Source organism: Cupressus sempervirens, chromosome 8 (assembly GCF_028749045.1).
Source record: "Cupressus sempervirens isolate cs-2001-9-10 chromosome 8, ASM2874904v1, whole genome shotgun sequence".
Taxonomy (NCBI): Eukaryota; Viridiplantae; Streptophyta; class Pinopsida; order Cupressales; family Cupressaceae; genus Cupressus; species Cupressus sempervirens.
The window spans coordinates 541,168,468-541,181,349 of record NC_143125.1 but is presented as its reverse complement, the minus strand read 5'-3'; the positions used below and the strand labels follow the sequence as shown (position 1 = coordinate 541,181,349).

Genomic DNA, 12,882 nt, shown 5'->3' with positions numbered 1-12,882 from the left:
TTGAGGAAGAGGAAGCCATGTTTTAATTGTAAGGAATCATGGGAACTAGGACACCGATGCTCAGGGAAGGGGAAGATCCATTACTTAGAGGTGATGTCAGACAGTGAAGAGGATGAGGAACCACGAGTGAAAGAAGATGATCAACAAATTGCGAAAGAGGGTAACATAAATCATGTAGAGGGGATTGCTACACTAGTGCGTGGAGGAGGAACCATTGCTCTGGTGGGCACTCCGAGGTGTACTATTTTTTGGGTACAAGGAACTCTCCAAGGACAACGGGTCATAGTCGTGCTGGACAGTGGGGCCACACTTAATTTCATTAATTCATTACTGGTGAAACGAAGAGGTTTAACTACGAAGACACATGCGAGATTCCAAGTCAAGGTAGCAGAGGAAACCTCCTATCATGTACCCATTTGGTCCCACAACTTAGCATTACCATGGGAGACCATATGGTGACTGAAGATTTCTTTGTAGTAGATCTGGATGACATGGAAGTCATTCTTGGCATCCAGTGGATGGAAACTTTGGACAAGTGCACACAAAATTTCAAACGAATGGAGTTTTCATTCGAAGTGGATGGAAACTTTGGACAAGTGCACACAAAGTTTCAAATGAATGGAGTTTTCATTCGAAGTGGATGGAAAGAAGGTGGTCCTCAGGGGAAGGTCAAATGGAGGGTCGAAGGAAATCTCAGCACAACGAATGGAAGCCATTCTTCGACATGATGACATTGTTTGGGCAACACAATGTTTGATATCAACAAAATTGATGAAAGGACAATAGATTGACTACCAGGATGATGAGCTTCACATAGTGTTGGATAAGCATAGTATAGTCTTCGTCAACATCCCTCTGGGCATCCCTCCACACAGAGGATTTGAGCACACCATTGAGTTGGAGGAAGAAGCAAAACCCGTCATCACTACACCCTACCGCCATCCTAGAAGGTTTAAGGATGAGATAGAAAAAACAATCCAAGAACTCCTAGAGAAAGTATGGATTAGGCCTAGTTCAAGTCCCTTTGCATCGTCAGTAGTTTTGGTTCAGAAGAAGGATGGAACCCTCCAAATGTGTGTGGACTATCGTGCACTGAACAAGAAAACCATTAAAAATAGGTACTCCATTCCCAGGATCGATGAACTATTGGATGAGTTGCATGGTGCACTCTATTTTTCCAAAATAGATCTTTGTTTGGGATATCATAAATCTGCATGAGGGACAGAGATGTGGAGAAGACCGCCTTCCGTTGCCACTACAGACATTATGAGTTCCTAGTTATGTCACTTGGTCTAACCAATGCTCCAGCTACTTTCCAGTCATGCATGAACCACATCTTCAACAAGCAACTGCGAAAGTACCTATTGGTGTTTTTTGATGACATACTTATTTATAGTAAGACATGGGAGGAACATTTGAGGCATTTGGATGAAGTACTCAGAATTATGGAGTCACAATCACTATTTTCCAAGAGGTCTAAATGCGCGTTTGGAATGACTCAGATATTGTATCTAGGGCATATAATCAATGCTCAAGGGGTTCAGGTACACCAGGAAAAGATTCAAGCCATCTTGGATTGGCCGCCTCCCAAGACTCTCTCTGATCTACATGGATTCCTTGGATTGTGCAGTTACTATAGAAGGTTCGTGAAGGGGTTCTCACAACTTAGTGCACCACTGATAGACCTGACAAAAAAAAGGATCTTTTCATTGGGATATGAAGGCACAACACACTTTTGACAAGTTGAAGGAAGTTATGAGTTCATGCCCAGTTCTCGCACTACTCAATTTCAATCTGCCCTTCATCTTGGAGTGTGATGCTTCAAGAGAAGGTATTGGGGCGGTGTTGATGCAAAACTGTCACCCCATTGTGTTCAAGAGTTGAAAACTCTCAGAAGTAGAACGATTGTACTCCATCTATGATAAAGAGATGCTCACAATCATGCATGCACTAACAAAGTTTTGGCAGTATCTCATTATGGAAAAATTTGTGGTGTAGATAGATCACAACAACTTGAGATATTTTTTAGAGCAGAAAGACTTAAATAAACGACAATAGAAGTGGGTGAGCAAAATCCAAACTTTTGACTTTGATATTGAGTATGTGAAAGAAAAACATAATGTAGTGGTTGATGCTCTATCAAGGAGGCCTACAATATGTTCATTGTCTGAAATTTCAACAGATTGGAAGGAACACCTATTGGTTGAATACTCCAAGAACATATTTGCTTGCCAGTTGATGGATGGTCAAGTACAAGATGATAGGTATAAGGTGGTTGATGATATTATCTACTACAAGGGCAGGATTTATCTGGTACCTGAGTCCAAAATGAAGGAAAGAATTCTGAAGGAGATGCATGATTTACTGTTGGTTGGACACCCAAGGATACCTAAAAACCTACATGCAAATCCAAGAACGTTTTACATGGAAGGGCCTCAAGAATGATGTCTTACAGTATATACAGGAATGCTCTACCTGTCAGCAAAACAAATCTGAGCATACCCTACCTACAGGAATTCTCCAACCATTGCCAATCCCTGATCAAAAGTGGGAAAGCATTTCAATGGATTTCATCACCGGGCTACCCAATGTTCAGGGGAAGGATTGCATTTTTGTCGTGGTTGACCGTTTGACCAAGTGTGCCCATTTCTTTTCGATTTCCATCGGGTACCAAGCATCACAAGTGGCCAAGATGTTCTTTCATGAAGTTTTCCATTTACATGGCCTTCCACGAAATATAGTAAGTGACAGAGATAGTCATTTCCTTAGCATTTTTTGGATGGAGTTATTTAGGCTAGCGAGAATGGAGTTGTCACCAAGTACAAGCTACCACCATAGTCAGATGGACAGATAGAGATTGTGAACAAATGGTTGGAGGGCTATTTGAGGAATTATGTTTTAGCGTAGTAGAAGGCATGGGTGCGTTGGTTGCATTTGGGTGAGCATTGTTACAACACTAACTATCACATGTCAATAGGCATGCCACACTTCAAAGCATTGTATGGTTATGAACCTGCATCATTCATGAATTTTGCATTAGGAGATAGTCGTGCACTGAGGGCTAAAGATTGGCTACAAGAGAGTTTAGATATCATGAGATCTCTCAAGGAAAATCTACAAGGGCTCAAAATCAACAGAAGATATTTGTAAACTAACATCGAATTGAGAGAAGTTTTGAGGTGGGTGATCTAGTATACCTTCAACTTCAACCATATAAACAATCCTCCCTGAAGTTGTATGGTAAGGAGAAACTAAAACCACGCTTCTACGAACCCTACAGAGTGGTTCGAAAGGTAGGAGAAATACCCTACGAATTGGAGCTTCCTGAAGGGAGTCGAATCCACAATGTTTTTCACGTGTCATCACTGAAGAAGGCTATTGGACAATGTGTCACAGTGTCAAAGGAATTGCCTCCCATTGATGAAGAAGGGAAATTAATTTTAGAACCAACAGAGATCATAGATGTCTAGGAGAAGAAGCTTAAGTCCCATAGCATTAAGGAGTTTCCTATGCAATAGAAGGATCTTCCTATTGAGGATGCCACCTGGGAAGGCGAGCAAATTCTAGAGCATCCAAGTTTGCAATTGCTTGAGGGCAAGCAATTTTTGGGCACAAAGGACTATAATGTCCCCAATATTATTAAATAATAATATTTTATTATGTGGCCGAGAATCAATGTGTTTTTATCTCTCAGGCCCACTCTTTATTTTTGTACTTGTCGACTTATTGCTATTTTGTAATCCTTCGAGAAGTTTCCCCGAAGCCCTTTATAACGCCTTCTTGTAGGTTGTTTTAGGCATGCTTTTGGATTATTTTCTATGTACAACAAATTCCTGTTAGAGTTCTGAATCGTTCACCATTTTGGAAGTGAAAGATCTTCCCTATTTGGCTTGCGCGGTTTCAGTGGGATTTAACCCTCACCCTATTCTGTTTGTGTATTTCTTGATTTGATTCTGGCAAATATTGATATATTTTGTGAAGCGACTTTGTTGGTATCTCTTGTTTGTATATCTGAATTACTTGTCAAATATTGTTGATTACTGGGAATCGTATGTAACTCACTAACGTGGTGTAGGACCTCCCTCACTCCATTCTCTGCAATTTCCTTCTCCGTCTTGCACCATACAACTTTCCATTTTCTTATCGTACAACTACCCAAGGCCCATCGTACAACCCTACTGCTACCATACGGCCTGTCCACAGACTAGCGTACGACTTGGTAGCCTAACACCAGACTACTGTACAACCTATCCCAAACTACCATACAACTTCACCCATCACCATACGAACATCCTTCTTGGACCATATGGTCACCCCTTTCGCCTCCTAATTTCGTTGTACTTGATGCACTGACTACTCGAGGCACGGAAGAGAACTACCTAAGGCATTGGAAAGACTACCCGAGGCACAGAGGAGAACTACCTAAGGCTTTGGAAAGAATATCCGAAGCACAGAGGGAGAACTACCTAAAGCATTTGCTACTGGGACCACACGACAAGGCTACCTAAGTAATTGCTTATGGATCAAGATCACCTACAAGCCGAGTTCACCTTAGGAACATTACAATATGTTCGTTAAAATCTTTTAGATCAATAGCATAATAGCAACTCATTATATAGAGTTAGTTATGGAATGGTGCATCCATTCCAATAGAATATGGAGATGATTGATTGCATGATATTTTTTTGGAAGCTTTAATTGGAGTTAGTTGTATCAATTACAATACTTTAGGAGGTTCCAGGAGCATGCAATTAAACCTATAAGTCCCTTAATACTTTTAGAGAGGTTCCCTAATTAAAATTGACTTATATTCTGGTTTCAAATAAAAGGGTAAAACAATAGGCTTTGATGGCAACTTGGAAATCCAATATAACTGACGAAACATCAGTGAAAACACAACTCATAACAAATTAGCAGGCAAGCAGGTCTGGGAAGGACCTGAAATCAGTAAACCAATGCAGCTATACTGCCAACACAAAGACCGTTTTAAAGGGACCATAACCCTGTACAATGAGACTGCAACGAGGCTGCTGAGCATAACAGACCTGGAAGGTTACCTATGCAACCTCAGGCCTTGTCTAAGCATTCTGATCAACCTTGACCTTGGTTGGGAAACACAAGAACGTTCAGAAAGATCTTTCTTCTGTCTTTAATCATTCTTTCATAAGATATCATGCTGATTCAGTTGATATAAGGAGACACACCCTTATCTTAATGCTGGAGTTTTCCAGCATTGGCTTTCTCGAATATATCTTATGTTTTTCCCATGCTCAATTGTTTATTTTCTTCCATGTTTCAGTTTGTAACATAGAAGCAAGTACTCCAATTCTATGATAAGCCGATATTAAACATAGCTTCAATGTACAGTAGCACATTGAAGTTACATTAAAGTCATATACAGTTGAATTTGTCTTTAAGGGAATCACAGTCTATGAAATGAATTTAAAAAGTACGTGCTGCAACTTTTAAACGGTAGCTCATAACTGCAACACGCGTTAATTTTCCACCTTATATATTTTGGTTTCAGTAGCAAATTGCATTCAAATAGCAGATACGCAAATCAGAATCTTTGTTGAAGGACCGTGTAATGGAATATCTAGACATGGATCAATCGAATCAGTGTATCCTGCGCCATGGCTCACCAAAATGCACAGATGTTCTTTGTCATCCGGATTAAGATCCTTAAAAAGTACAGCAAAAGAACTACTATGTTTTAGCCTTGACAAACCCCCGCATCTCCTTTGATCTTCTCGTATATCATGCACTGCTGTACCCCAGTTTCTTTTTGGGTGCAAAAACTGCTACAGCTTCTCCAGGGCTGACCTTATCACTATAGTATGTATGTAGATCTTGTCATCTGATTATATCGAAGTACATCTGACAAATTTTCCAATCCTCGTTAATTGCGTTTTCTCCATTTGTGATGTATAGTGCACATGTTTTTCTGCACAAACTTATCTAGCATTTCAGGATCCGTGTCAAATGCTGGTCTCTTGCGTGTCCTCTACTAATGTATTGAAGTGAACCATGCAGCTTCCAAGCAAGGGTATTCCCATGTTAACATTTAGAAATTAATTCTATCATTATTATCAAACATGCATGGATTGTGCATCACTCTGGTTGTGCCAAATCCTCCGAAGACTGCATGTTAATGCAAAATATAAAACCCACTTGGTTGGGGTTCATCCTCGTCTGGTGCAGTTGAACGACAAATAGATCACCATCCCTACGCATTCTGTAACCTGCGATCCCCGTGATCCATTAAGCAATATATTTTTGGAATACATCTGCATTCTGCAACCTTTTATAAATAAAGTGCAATATGTATACATCTACGATTGGCATACACATCCTTGAGGACAGCTACTACTACACACACCACCCCTAAATCTATTTTTTACTATGTGATCACAAATGAGATTACCTTGTTGTGAATTACTGAACAGAGATGTGGTGGAAGCATTCTTGAAGCAGTGACTGGATGAGGAATCCACACATGCCAAATGCATTCAAGAAAGAGTATCACGCTCTCATTGACATGCCCCTTTCAGAAAAAAACCAGCACCGGTGACATTTCATGAGACATGCTCTTGTAAATCTCTTCGTTTGGATGAATGCCAATGTCCTGATACAAAATTTCTGGGAGAAATATGCTTAGTTTGAAGTTGCAAAAGAGAATGCTTGAGAGTACTGTGATAATTAGTTACTGCAAACCCCAAGTATTATTGATCAGCATCACCAATAATCCCCGCAGGAACATAGTCCATCCCTGAAATGATGGAAACGGCTTGAATCTCTCATGATGATTTCTCGATTGACAATTCTGGAGATAAACTTGGAGGCATTATGGCAGTCTCCACACACACGAAGGTTCTTCGTTATAAGGATAGGTGTCCCTGGCTTTGTATTAATCAGTCCAAAAGCAATGGCCAACTTCTCACTGTGACTGCTTAGCATATTTTCCTTCACCTCATCTTCAACATCGTGTAAGACAAAGTTTGTGTCTGACACATATCCCGCTTTCTCCATTTGCAAAGTCAAACTCTCCAATGTTGAATAAATTGTGGCCGATTGAGGGTGCGACTTATCTCCCACAAGAAATTTATGAATCTTGTTATCTAATTCAATAAAACTGCATGCTGGAGTTTTTTTCAATCCCCTATCCTTCATCATTTTTCTCACATTTGCAGCATCATCCCACCTGCCAGCTGTAGCATAGATGTTCGATAGTAAAACATAATTTCCAGGATTGTAAGGATCTAAGTGAAAAAGGCATTCTGCTACATCTTTGGCTATCTCTAAGTTGCCGTAAATTCTGCAAGCTCCAAGCAAGGGTTTCCATACATCGGCATTTGGATTTAAGGGCATGCTTTTGATAAAGTCCCGTGCCTCATCCAAACGTCCTGCACGGCCAAGAATATCAGTCATACATGCATAATGCTTCACCGAAGGTGAGATAACAAAATCTCTACTCATGCTTTCAAATATTTGCCATCCTTCATCCACTAATCCTGCATGACTGCAAGCTGACAATATAGAGACAAATGTAATATCGTTTGGCTTTGCAGTGGTCTGTAGCATTTGGGAAAAAAGTTCGATGGCTCCTTTACCCTTCCCGTGCATTCCGTATCCTGCAATCATCGCACTCCAAGAGACCACATCCTTCTCAGGCATTTCGACAAACAACTTCTGTGCAACATATAGACTCCCACATTTGGCATACATGTCTATCAAGGCAGTCATCACAGAAACATCAGATGCCCATCCACTTTTTATTATATAGCCATGGATCATCTTTCCTGGTTGCGATGCTCCTAAGATGGAACACGCGGCTGGTACGCTCACCAGAGTGACGGCATTTGGATTTACACCAGCCAAAAGCATTTGGTTGAACAATGCAAAAACTTCACTGGCATATCCATTTTGGGAGTATCCAGATATAATGGCATTCCATGAGACAACATTTCTTTTACAAATGCTGTCAAATAATTGGCTAGCAAAATGTATATTCCCGCATTTTGCATACATAGCTATAAGAGAATTTCTCACACAAACATCTGATTCAAATCCGCTTCTAATCACATGAACATGAATCAATTCACCTTGCTTCAAGCTTCCCAAGTGGGAACAGGCAGAAATTACACTAGCCATGGTCACAGCATTTGGTTTGACATTTTCCAGCCGCATTTGATGAAAAAGCTTCAAGGCTTCCTCTGGATGCCCGCTATAATCATAACTCACAATCATCTGTGACCAACATACCATGTCTTTTCGTCGCATTTTCTCAAAAAATTGCCGTGCTTCCATTAGATTGCCACATTTGATATACATATCTGTCAAGACGGTCCCTACAAAACCATCCCCTTCAAATCCATTCTTAACAACATAACCATGCATCCACTTACCCTGATGCAGAGATTCTAAATGGGCACATGCCGGAAGCACACTTGCTACAGTAAAAGAATCAGTTTTCATATCTCCCAGTCTCATTTGATTAAATAGCTTCAAAGCCTCAGCACTACACCCCAACTGCACATAACCTGCAATAATTGCATTCCATGAGACTACATCTCTACAAGACATTCCGTCAAACAATTTGTGTGCAACATCAACACTTTCGCATTTAGCATACATGGCCACAAGAGCATTGCCAACAGCAACATCAGAGTCCAACCCATGTCTAATTATGTAGTCATGGATAGTTTTTCCGTGTTTGAGATCTCCCAACTCAGCACATGCCGGGAGCACTGAAATCATCGTAACCGAATTGGGTTGAATCTCTCTCATTAACATCTCACCGAAAATTTTAAGAGCTTCACCGGGTTCTCCATTTTGAGTATAACCTGTGATCATACTAGTCCATAAAACCACATTTCTCTCAGGCAATTTGTTAAACACTTGCAGTGCATGCTCCATACTCGAACACTTGAAATACATATCTATGAGGGCAGCTCCAACATAAGCATCTCTATCCAAACCATCTCTGGATATATTACGATGAATCACTTTTCCTTCTTTCAGGTCTTTCAAAGAAGCACACGCTTTCAACACATACGGATAAGTGAAACCATCCGCTTGAGAACCGGATTTTTGCATGTAGTGGTAAAGTTCGAGTGCTTCAGCATACGATCCACTCTTCACAGAACTTCTGATCATAACATTCCAAGAGTAAACATTATTTGAATTTGTGCTGCCAAAGAGTAGACGAGCACTGTGTAAAGAATCCGAAGGGGAAACCAGTTTGCCAACAGTAATAGAATTTTGGGCTATGCCGCTAATGAACAGGAGAGCATGGAGTTGTTTGAGGTGTTTCAAACCCCTGCGGCCCTGCAATACAGAGTGAAACATGCGTATGTGATCGCGACATGCAGATTTGCAGAAGAACCTCGAAATTGTCATTCCAATTAAGATGCATCAGGATGGATACAATTTGCCGCTCAATCAGCTGCCTAATTTTGAAATTTCAAACGAATTGTCTTTCAATGCGTAACTCATATAAGGTTTATCTACTGAGTTTGTCCAAGATTTTGAACCTTGTTTATTTACCTATCCTGGATTAATTTCCAACTTCTTAAGCACAAATTTTTTTTCTTAATAGAGTCATTCTATAATGGACAACTTCTCATTTTTCATTTTATCCATATTTTTAAGTCATTAGAGTAAGAGTATCAATACGATATAACTAATTTCATTCATTCTAAGTTTTTAAATAGTACATTGAATTTCAAGGAATTTTCTTTTGTTGCCTTCACATGCAACTTAACTTCTTATAATTGATATTTTGGTTTTTTAGTAGTAAAGATTAATGTTGTGGGAAGGGTCAAAAAGTGCTAATTTCAAAGTGTTTTTAAAAATGCATTCCCTGTTGCCTCTACTTTTTCACTTTGACAATAATAGTGAACTTTTAATTAGTAAAATCCAATTAACAATAATGGCAACATGAGTAGCAATTAGTGCTCTTCCCCTGTTACATGCAAAACTGACTCAAACATTCAAAATCACTCTTTGTTTCCCCTACCACTCTTCATTTCTTCCTTATCCCACCTCTAAATTTATGTCTAAGGTAAGACAAATCATAGGCATATCTTCTAAGTGAGTTATTAAATATATAAAGGATTCCTCATTACTATATAGTACCTACATATACTTTTCTTTTTTAAGATCATCTAAGACATCTCCTATTGTTTTTATACACATTAATTTCTATTGTTTCATAATACTAACAAAACTGTCCACCTCCAATAGTTCTCTTACTCTCTGCTAAACATACTTCCTTAGGACTTGACCAAAACAAACTCCTAAATAAATCATAGACATCCCTTTCCCTCCTCTTTTTAGAATCTTTGACAAGGATTGTAGTAGGTAATATTTGTACCATTAGCGACAATTTTTTCATGAACTAGCAAATATAAAGGATGTCACTACAAGCTTTTGAGATACATCCAAGCTTGAACAACTTCTTACACTTGCAAAGACACTTCAACACTAGTAAAGACTCTTCCATGCCTAGAAAGACAATTCCACACTTGCAAGATATTTATTCAATCTTGCAAGAACCTCCATATTATTTAAATAACACAATATACAAAATACACATGATTGAGTATAAATCATTACTATGTGTTCACATAAACAATAATAGAAATATCAATTAATACAAATTGAAAAACTTTGTATGAGTGACAAGTGAAAGGGAAAGATGCCTAATCTGACAGGGTGATTTCTAGCCCTTGTCTCGTCTACTTAATTCTAGAACCCAAAAAAGTACTTGGGTTGTCATTTTTGAGGAAAAGATTCTAATGAATCATTTAGTGCTCAATTTTTATCTGACTTATGGGATCTCATGCTCCTTAGTAATAGATCTTGAAGCCCCCCTCATAGGACTCCACCCTCACTCACCAACTCTTCTACTGATTTTTATTTTCTAGGAAGTTGGTTCCTACATTCAAGGACCTATATTATAGGTGGCAATTGTCATAAGTTGTTATGTCAAACTATAATAACTTGCTACAATAATTTTATGATCTATATAAAGAGTTAGTTGTGAAAGTTACTAATTTACATCAAGAACATGTAAGAGTTTATACTCGACATGTTGCTATGTGCAAAAGGAAACACATGATCTTTAATTAAGCAATTGTTATGTGGAAGGCACATTTCATATGGCAAGTTGATTATTGATGATAACTCATTCATGGCCCTTGGACCTTCTCTTTCTCATGCTAATTGTGGTTTCACTTTGCATCTTCCTAGATACATGATGCTTTGTTAAATGGCTTGGGAGATTTTATTCACTATTTTGGGCTCTTCGATCAATATTGCAAACAGACTCAATTTTTCTCTAATAGGTAAATAAATGGGTGGATTAATAATTATTTTCTTAATTTAGTTTTTTTCATTCATATTACTCATTTGGATTCTCAATTGTTTATTCCAATATTCATAATAAAAGAATTATTATTTTATATCTGATAGTTAAAAACTTACTTAAAAATATTAACAATTAATGATTACTAATTAAAAAAATATTCAATAACATGTAAATGCTATTTGTTTATAAAATATGAGAAGCTAGGTATATATGCATTTTCATTTGGAGGGAATTTAGACAATTTATATTTTTTGATGAAAAAGGGTGGAGAAATAATTTTAATAATTTTCCCTCTGCTTAAGTGGAGATTTTCTCCATGAAAGTCTATTTTGAAGAGGAGGGTTTATTCTTGTTTAGGATTTTCCTTTGTTGAGAAGAGAAGAAGGCTGAATCAAGTGAGAGAAAAAAATAATGGGGGAATGATGGATCCTATATTGAATGCAATGGAAAAAAATGTGGATCATTATTGTAACATATTTTTTATCGACAAGGCAAGATGGGTGACGAGCCCATACCAAGATGACTCCATGCCAGAGGATTTAGGTTCCCTAAGGAATCATTAGGAAGCTTACCATCATGCCCTTTCAACAATATAAGAACAACATCAACACTATTGATTGCTATCCCTATGGCCTTACCAACAACATACTCATATTTGTTAGTAACACCCTTTAATCACCAAACAAGCAATATAACCAGTGTAAGTTTAGCCAGGTATCCTCCTTAATTCATTTTTAAATCTCATTCCTTTTTCAAAGATGATACCTATTTTGCCAATTAAAGATGTATCATCTGACCTTTATAATTAAAGTGTGAGTTTAACTTTGAGATTTTTTAAAAATTGTTTTCACTTCTATTTTGCTTCTTAATTTAGATTTTTTCTAGATTATGTCTCTTGCGCATGTGGATTCAAATAATCAAAATAATGATTTTTTTTATATGACATCATGGAGGGAAATTTAAGTATGTCAAGAATAGGAAGCACAATCCTTGAGCACTTATATATTTTGATACTTACACCTTGTTAGATAAATCAATACTAAATTCAACTTGGGCGTACCAAGATGTAGAAAAAGATATATATTAGCCACCTTAAGTTGTGATCAACATTTAGTATAATTTTAGTTGATTGTTGTTATTTCAATCTTGTTTCACATATCAAGTATATATGTTTTGCATGATAATCTTGAATGGGGACATTGCATTAACACTAAGACAAACCAAAAACCTAGTTCAAAGAATCACAAATTTTAGCTATAAAGTATGAGCCATTCATTTCCAAGAAATGAATTACCTAATTAAAATAATAAAGCTATATGTTAACACATTTCATAAGCAACTTTAATTTTCTTAAAAGTGATTCACAAGCTACTTTAAATTTAACATTAGTTTATGGTATATATGTACATTTGTAGATATTAATTAATAGGTGATGATGCTCATAAGTGGAAGCCACTAACAATCACCCTCTCAACTACTTAATGAGTCACTAACAATAGCAAGTAGTTTAG

General features: G+C 37.8%; 1 pseudogene across 1 annotated transcript; it reads right to left on the bottom strand.

The window, feature by feature from the left end:
- Positions 1 to 6,508: 6,508 nt before the first annotated feature.
- On the bottom strand, positions 6,509 to 9,477 carry LOC149543581 (pentatricopeptide repeat-containing protein At1g11290, chloroplastic pseudogene; annotated as a pseudogene). Its single transcript, XR_016355660.1, has one exon. The product of XR_016355660.1 is annotated as a pentatricopeptide repeat-containing protein At1g11290, chloroplastic pseudogene (transcript).
- Positions 9,478 to 12,882: the final 3,405 nt, after the last annotated feature.